Genomic DNA, 8,096 nt, shown 5'->3' on the forward strand with positions numbered 1-8,096 from the left:
TCCGTTGTTACACCCTGATTAAATTATTGCAAGGAGGATGCAGACATCTGAGAATTTGCTCTGGGAAACCTGAGGTTGAGCTGGGAATGAATCTTGTCTGCCTGTGTGGGTGTGGGGTGTGCAGGGAGTCAAGCTAGGCATCCATGGGCTCACTGGGGCCACTCACTGCAAAGGGGCTTTGGTCCCAGCTCAGTGGTGCGATTGTGGCTGCCAGAGTTGGCTTCTGGAGGGTTGGAAAGGATGTTTCCATTAACAGATGCTGCCCAAGGACAGTGAGTGCTTCACTCTTTGGTGCCTTGGTTGAGTCCTCTGCAAAGCCTGAAGGACCCTCCGAGCACTGCAGGACAGTGGGGAGGTGCTGCCTGACCTGAGGCTCCTGCAGCCCCTCTCAGGGCAGGGCCAAACCCAGCAGGGCTTTTGCCTTCATTCTTGGGCATCTGTCACAAATCATAAAGGTAGGAGAGCATTTATGAGGCATTGGTGAGAAAGAAAGCTTTAACAGTTATTCTTATGGACAAAGAAGGAAACTTTCCACACCCAGGAATCCAGACCTTACCGTTCACAGCAAATGGTGAATGCTGAACAGTGTCCAATAAATCTTGTACCGGACTTGCACTTCCAAAAAGCGCAGTATCCCCCTAGTAGCTGGCATGCATTTTTAATTCCTGTTATCATAGGGAAAGACACACAGAGAACAATTAAGGGAACAGTCTGGGAGAGCTGTGTATGTTTGCAGAAAGGCTGACACTCCCCGTGAATCTCAGGCCAGTAGATGGGCTCAGCTCAAAACTCCCCACAGACACATCTTCAAGAGCAACATGTCTCACCTAGAAGGACTCTTTCCCCCTAAATTGGGTGCACATAAGAGCGGAGAGTGGGAAGGACCAGCATGAGGAAGAGTCTTGCTGGCTGCCCAGCTGCATTCCCAACACTGCCTGCACCAGAACAGCTGGAAAGCAGGGGACTCCTCACATCCCACATACCTGTCCTGACTGTGCCATGATTGGTGTGACCTCTGAGGGAAACTCCTTGCCCAGCCTTTGCAGGGATCATGCCTTGGGGTAATGAGGTTTTGGGACACTCAGCTGATGCAGGACTAGATGAGAAGGGACAGCTTTGTGCCCCAGGCAACCAACCAATCCAAACAGTCCTGGGGCTCTCTCCCATCCCTGTACAGGGCAAGAGACCCTGAAAAAGGAACATCTGGGTGCAGAGTTGAAGCCTGAAGTCAAACCGTGTCCTGACGCACAGGAGAAGCCAGGCTTCTACCTTCAAGGATTCTCTCCATCCCAAATCTGTGTGCTATTGGATGGTTACTCAAATAACATCTCAAGCCCCGCTAACCTTTGCAGCCCTCCAACTAACATGGTCACTTGGTGGGACATGGAAAGCCACAATGATGGAGGATCACGTTTCCCCACCTCTCCTCTTCCCCTCTCACCTTCAACATCCTGGACCAACAGGAGGAGCAAAGGGAAGAGCAGGTACAGGATCTTCATGGCTGATCCACCTCTCCTGGCTCTTTACAGAGGGCTGCAGAGGGGACACCAAGGCAGTGAGGATGATCCTTTCCCAATGTTTTTTTCTATGATCTTCCATAGACTTTCCCTATAGAACTAAAGATCTTTTACTCCCTTAGGCTTCATGGATCAAACCCATGCCCTAAACACTCTGCCCAATCACTTTTCTTTGCTGCGATCAGGAAAGTCCTCTCAGCTTGGCTTGGCAGTGCCCATCCCCAACTCCAGAGCAGTCCCAGGATTCCCATTAAGGACACTCCCCAGCCCCACACTTGCCACTCCTGCCCCGTGCAGCCCCAATCCAGGGATGAACCAGAGGACAGGAAAGTGTCTTGGTGCCCAGAAATGGAAACGGAAATCAACCTTTGGAGTTACTGAAAGCCTGAAATGGTGGGAAAGCACTTTTCTGCAAAGGGAAAAATGTTTCCTTACTTTGCCAAGCAAATTCCTACTTTCCCAAGAAAGGAGCTCTCAGGTCCCTCCTGCAGCATCAAGGAACATTTCTAGTCTCTTATCTCCTTAGAAAAGCTTAGTTTCACCTTCCACATGTTCTGGGCTCCTAGACTTATATGAAGGCTTTTATTCTCTTTCCCAGACCACTCTGATGACCTAATAACACATCTGGATACGTCCAGCTGTTTGTCCTTTAGGTGAATCTGTGCAGATGGGCTTTGAGCTGAGAACCTGAATGGGCAGCTTTCCAGAAAGGGACCCCACAGTCACCTACCTGATGAAGGTCTTGGTGTTCAGGCAGCACTAAACTCAACAGGAATCACTTGGCTCTAGATGCCCTTGGGGTCAGGGAATGCTACTTTGCCTAAAACAGCCTGGTTTTATACTCCTCCTGGTGGGTGGGACATGCCCTTATTGCTGCTGACACAACTGCCCTTGGCCAACCAGGCAGTGCCCCATCAGTGTGGGGGTTGTGGGGCTGCCCCTCGTCCCTCCCTGCTGCAGTGGCAGAGGCTGAGGGGCCTCCTGGGGCTGTTGCAATGTCACCCTTATTCTCCTGCAACACATCCTTTGACACACGAGCTGGGCAGGAGCTGCCTGGAATGGGGGCACAGTTTTGCTCTGTAGAGGTGAAGGGTGCTCGTGGTGACCGCTCAGGGTCAGTGTCAGGAGAGGAGAGCACAGGGGGAGGAAAGGCCGTGGCAGAAAGGGCTGATCTGAAAGTCCCTCACTAAACTCTTCATTTCTGGAAAGCAATGGCAGTGAAAGCTTTTTTGAGATCAGTCCCTTCTCCCAGGGAACAAGAGAGAGGACCAGAGAAAATGGCCTCAATTACACCAGGGAGGTTTAGTTCAGGCATTAGAACAATTTCTTCACCAAAAGTGCAGTCAGGAACTGGCAAAGCTACCCAGGGTATTGTGGAGTCCCCATCCCTGGGGGGATTCAAAACCACGTAGATAGGGAACTGGGGACATGGTTTAGTCATAATGTACTTGTCAGGGACAAGGGACACCTGTGACTGGCAGGACCAGGACACAGGTCCTACTTCTCAAAGGGAGCACCTGCAGAGTTGCTCCATCACTCCCACAACAAACACTCTGCACCAACAGGCACTGACAGGTTCTGTGTCCCCACTCCACTGCCAGGCAAGAGCATCCCCAGGGACACACACACTGGTCAGCCCCAACATCCCCAGCTGCTTCTCCTCACACCAAGCCACCTTTGCCACCCCCACAGCCAGCAGGCACAGCACAGCCTCCATACCAAGGGCACACACACACAGCCCAGCCCTGCAATGCCAAACTGCTCATCTTTATTCAAGTTGGGAAAAGCAGCCTCTGCCCCACAGACCCCATGGCTGGGATGAGATGTCTCCAGCCCAGCAGCACCCAGCAGGAGTAGCTGCCACTGCTGCTGTGCCAGCAGCTGGGCATGGCAGAGGGAGGGAGGGGAGAGGACATCAGGAGATGGTTCCAGGAGCCAGAAGCAAGGGGAATGTCCTGCTTGGACATTTCAGGGTCTCAACCCCACATGCTGTACAAAGAAAGCAGAGAAGCACGTCAGCTCTTGTAACTTTCCCTCCCACTCTCTCTCACCTCCCCCGCAAGGACCATCCAGTCTGTGGTGCAGGAGACTCAGGCTCAGCACAGGTGAGGCCCAGTCCTTCATGCAGACAGTTTTGATCAGAGTTATCTTAGTGGTGACAGCCCTGATTCCAAGTCTGTGCAGAGGCAGCAAAATCTGAATCATGTCTTCAGTGCTGCCCAAGGACAGCAAATGCTTCACTCTTTAGTGGTTTTGGTGAGCCCTCTGCAAAGCCTGAATAAGCCTCCTGGCCCTGGAGGTGAGTGGGGAGACACTGGCTGACCTGGGGCTTCTGCAGTCCCACTCTGAGCTGGTCCAAACCCACAAGGTCTTTTGCCTTCCTTCTTGGGCCTCTCCCACAGACCATAAATGGAGGAGATTATTTATCAGGCATTAGCTAGAAAGAAATTTCTAACAGATCTTTCTGTGGAAAAAGAAGGAAAATCTTTTTTCAGCCAGGGTTCTTGTCCTTACCTTTTGCAGCACACACTGATTCTTGAGCATTGTCCGACTGGTGTTGTGGGGTAGCGGCAACGCCCAAAAGTGCAGAATCCCCCTCGCCGTCTGCATCCAGCTGAATCTCCTGTTTCCATGGGCAAAGACACACAGAGAACAATTACAGTGACAATTTGGGAGAGCTGTGTGTTGTGCAGGACAGCTGAAACTTCCTGTGAATTTCAGGCCAACAGATGGGCTCAGCTCAAAACTCCCTATAGATACATCTTCCATTGCAAGGAGGACTTTTCCCTCCTATATTGGGTGCACACAAAAGCAGAGAGTGGGAAGGACCAGCATGAGGTCATAAAAGAGCCTTGCTGGCTCCCCAGCTGCATTCCCAACACTACCTGCACCAGCACAGCTGGAAAGCAGGGGACTCCTCACACCCCACATGACTATCTTGGCTGTACCATGATTGGTGTGACCTCTGAGGGAAAGTTCTTGCCCAGCCCTTGCACGGATCATGCCTTGGGGTAATGAGATGGATGCATCACAAGATGAGAAGGGACATCTTTCAGGCACTTAAAGAGGAACATCTGGGTGCAGAGTTGGAGCCTGAAACCAACCCCCTTCCTGACCATGAGGACAAGCCAGGCTTCTATTTCCAGGGGCTCTACCCACTCCACTTCTGAGGTGGGTGACCTGTATCCACCACCCCGTATCTGTTGGATGTTCACTTGAAAAACTCCATTTTCCTCAATCCCCCCCAGCATTTACATCCTTCTAAGTAATGTGGTCAACTCCAAGGCCATGAAAAACTCCAGTTATGGGGGCTCAGACTTCCCGCTAAATCCCCTCTTTCCCTCTCACCTGCAGCACCCTGGACCAGAAGGAGGAGCAAGGGGAAGAGCAGGTACAGAATCTTCATGGCTGATCCACCACTCCCACGTCTTCACAGGGCTGCAGAGGGAACACCAAGGCAATGAGGACATGGAGGGCCCCAGGGGGTGTAGAAGCCTGGGCACTGGGGTTCCCCAAACTGCAGAGGGGCTGCCTCCAAACACAGCACGTGATCTTTCCTCTACCTTTCTTTTAAGAACAATTCTGAGATCTGTGCCACCTTGCAAACCTTGGGAGTGTATTGTGATGTCTCAGTCTCTGGGAAATCCATTACCTAAGATGATCCTCTTCCAATAACTTTGTATAAGTTCTTCCATGGGCTTTCCCCAGAGAACAGACTGCACACCTGACCCCAATTCTTGCCCATTCCATCCAAAAAAAGTTTCTATTTGCCCACAAAGAAGCTCTCAGGTCCCTCCTGCAGTATCCAGGCACCTTTCCAGTCTCTTCTCTACTTAGGAAAGCTCAGTTTCGCGTACCACATGTTCTCAGCTCTTAGACTCATACGAAGGCTTTTATTCTCTTTCCCAGACATCTCTGATGGCCTAAGAGCACATCTGGATACTTCCAGCTGTTTGTCCTTTAGGTGAGTCTGTGGAGATGGGCTCTGAGCTGAGAATCTGAATGGTCAGCTTTCCAGAAATAGACCCCACAGTCACCTACCTGATCAAGGTCTTGGTGTTCAAGCAGCAGCAAATCCAACAGGAATCACTTGGCTCTAGATGCCCTTGGGATCAGGGAATGCTGCTTTGCCTAAAACAGCCTGGTTTTATACTCCTCCTGGTGGGTGGGACATGCCCTTATTGCTGCTGACACATCTGCCCTTGGCCAACCAGGCCATGGTCCATCAGTGTGGGGGTTGTGGGGCTGCTGCTTGTCCCTCCCTGCTGCAGTGGCAGAGGCTGAGGGGCCTCCTGGGGTTGTTGCAATGTCACCGTTATCCTCCTGCAACACATCCTGTGACACATGGGCTGGGCAGGAGCTGCCTGGGATGGACAAGGCATCCTGGTTGGTGCTGGGAATGGTAGCAATGAGGAAAGGGTTTTCTTTTTGTCCTCTAATTTCAGAGATTCTGTAAATACTCAGGTAGCCAGAGATGTGCAAGGCCAGGCTAAATATTGCAAACTTGCAGATCTTCATACCTTGAGAGGAAAGTTTTACCTCTCATTTCACTTCATTAGGTTTGTCTGGGTTATTTGTAAATAGCTTGGAGAAAAGTTCATGCACTCTTGGAAAAAAGAGAGCCTTTCTCTTTTTCTTCCTCTTTTGATTTCTGTCCTCTCTGTCTGCCCTCTGAAACTCATGTGCTGACTGTCCACAGCACCATCAGTGTGGCTCAAGATGTTCTGGCCCAAGGAGCCCCTGGGGTCGGGGCACAGCTTTGCTTTGCAGACGTGAAGGGTGCTCGTGGTGACTGCTCAGGGTCAGTGTCAGGAGAGCAGAGCACAGGGGGAGGAAAAGCCATGGAAGGCAGGGATGATCTCAGCATCCCTCACTAAACTCTCCATTTCTGGAAAGCAATGGCAGCGGAAGGTTTTATGGGCTTGGTCCCTTCTCCCAGGTAAAATGTGACAGAAGCAGAGAAAATGGCCTCATGTAGCAACAAGTGAGGTTTAGATGCTTGGACTCAATGATCTTAGAGGGCTTTTCCAACATTAATGATTCTTGTAAGGGAAAGCCTTCCCTGAACCATCCCAGGGTCACCAGTTCCTCCCAAAGACATGGACACACACAGGTATTGAACCACTCAGAACCCAAAGCCTGCGCTTTGCTTTTCCAAAGAGGGAGGGGCCACTGCCTTTGTTGGAGCAGATTGATGTCAATGCAGATTGACTCCAGATGGAGCAGAGATATCAGGTCACTCTGCTTACTCCCTGTGGGATTACAAATTTGAATATTTCCAGGCAAAAATGGGACCTTTTCCACAGGCCACCTGGCCCAGGAGCTCTATGACCTCCTCCTCTTCCTGACAGGTGGGACAGGGTGTGGAGCAGCACAGCTCCTGCACTGCCCACAGCAAGAGGGGCTGAGCAGAGAGGAACAGGACAAGGAGTAGCATCAGGGACAGGTTGTGTGGGCAACCATGGCCATGCCCATCCAAGGGATACACCACCAACCACAGCTGTTCACATGAACCTGGGGTTGTAAGGGACAGGGGACATCTGTGACTGGCAGGACACTGGCACCACTTCCCAGTGGGACCATGTGCAGAATTGCTCCATCACTCCCACAACAAACACCCTGCACCAACAGGCACTGACAGGCTCTGTGTCCCCACTCCACTGCCAGGCACGAGCATCCCCAGGGACACACACACTGGTCAGCCCCAACATCCCCAGCTGCTTCTCCTCACACCAAGCCACCTTTACCACCCCCACAGCCAGCAGGCACAGCACAGCCTCCCTACCAAGGACACACACACACGGCCCAGCCCTGCAATGCCAAACTGCTCATCTTTATTCAAGCTGGGAAAAGCAGCCTCTGCCCCACAGACCCCACAGCTGGGACGAGATGTCTCCAGCCCAGCAGCACCCAGCAGGAGCAGCTGCCGCTGCTGCTGTGCCAGCAGCTGGGCATGGCAGAGGCAGGGAGGGGAGAAGACATCAGGAGATGGTTCCAGGAGCCAGAAGCAAGGGGAATGTCCTGCTTGGACATTTCAGGGTCTCAACCCCAGGTGCTGTACAAAGAAAGCAGAGAACCATGTCAGCTATTCTAACTTTTCCTCCCACTCTCTCCCACCTCCCCCACAAGGACCATCCAGTCTGTGATGCAGGAGACTCAGGCTCAGCACAGGTGAGCTCCAGTCCTTTGTGCAGACAGTTTGGACCTGGGTTATCTTAGTGGTGGCAACCCTGATTCCAGGTCTGTGCAGATGCAGCAAAACTTGGATCATGTCCTCAGTGCTGCCCAAGGACAGCAAATGCTTCACTCTTTGGCGGTTTTGGTGAGTCCTCTGCAAAGCCTGAATGAGCCTCCTTGGACTGGAGGAGAGTTGGGAGGCACTGGCTGACTTGGGACTCCTGCAGCCCCACTCAGGGCTGGTCCAAACCCACGAGGGCTTTTGCCTTCCTTCTTGGGCCTCTCCCACCAACCATAAATGCAGGAGATTATTTAACAGGCATTGACACAAAACGAATTTGTAACAGATTTTTCTGGACAAAGGAGGAAACTCTTCCCTCTGCCAGGAATCCAGACCTTATC

General features: G+C 51.9%; 1 long non-coding RNA gene across 1 annotated transcript; it reads right to left on the bottom strand.

Annotated features, from left to right (window-relative positions):
• Positions 1-562: 562 nt before the first annotated feature.
• Positions 563-2,271, bottom strand: LOC113956670. The gene is made up of 3 exons (XR_003530922.1): positions 2,248-2,271; positions 1,442-1,616; positions 563-665 (listed from the first exon to the last, which is right to left on the bottom strand). It is a non-coding gene; the product is annotated as an uncharacterized LOC113956670 (long non-coding RNA).
• Between the last annotated feature and the right edge of the window lie 5,825 nt (positions 2,272-8,096).

The sequence above is a fragment of the Corapipo altera genome, unplaced genomic scaffold (assembly GCF_003945725.1).
Source record: "Corapipo altera isolate COAL_440 unplaced genomic scaffold, ASM394572v1 116, whole genome shotgun sequence".
Lineage (NCBI taxonomy): Eukaryota > Metazoa > Chordata > Aves > Passeriformes > Pipridae > Corapipo > Corapipo altera.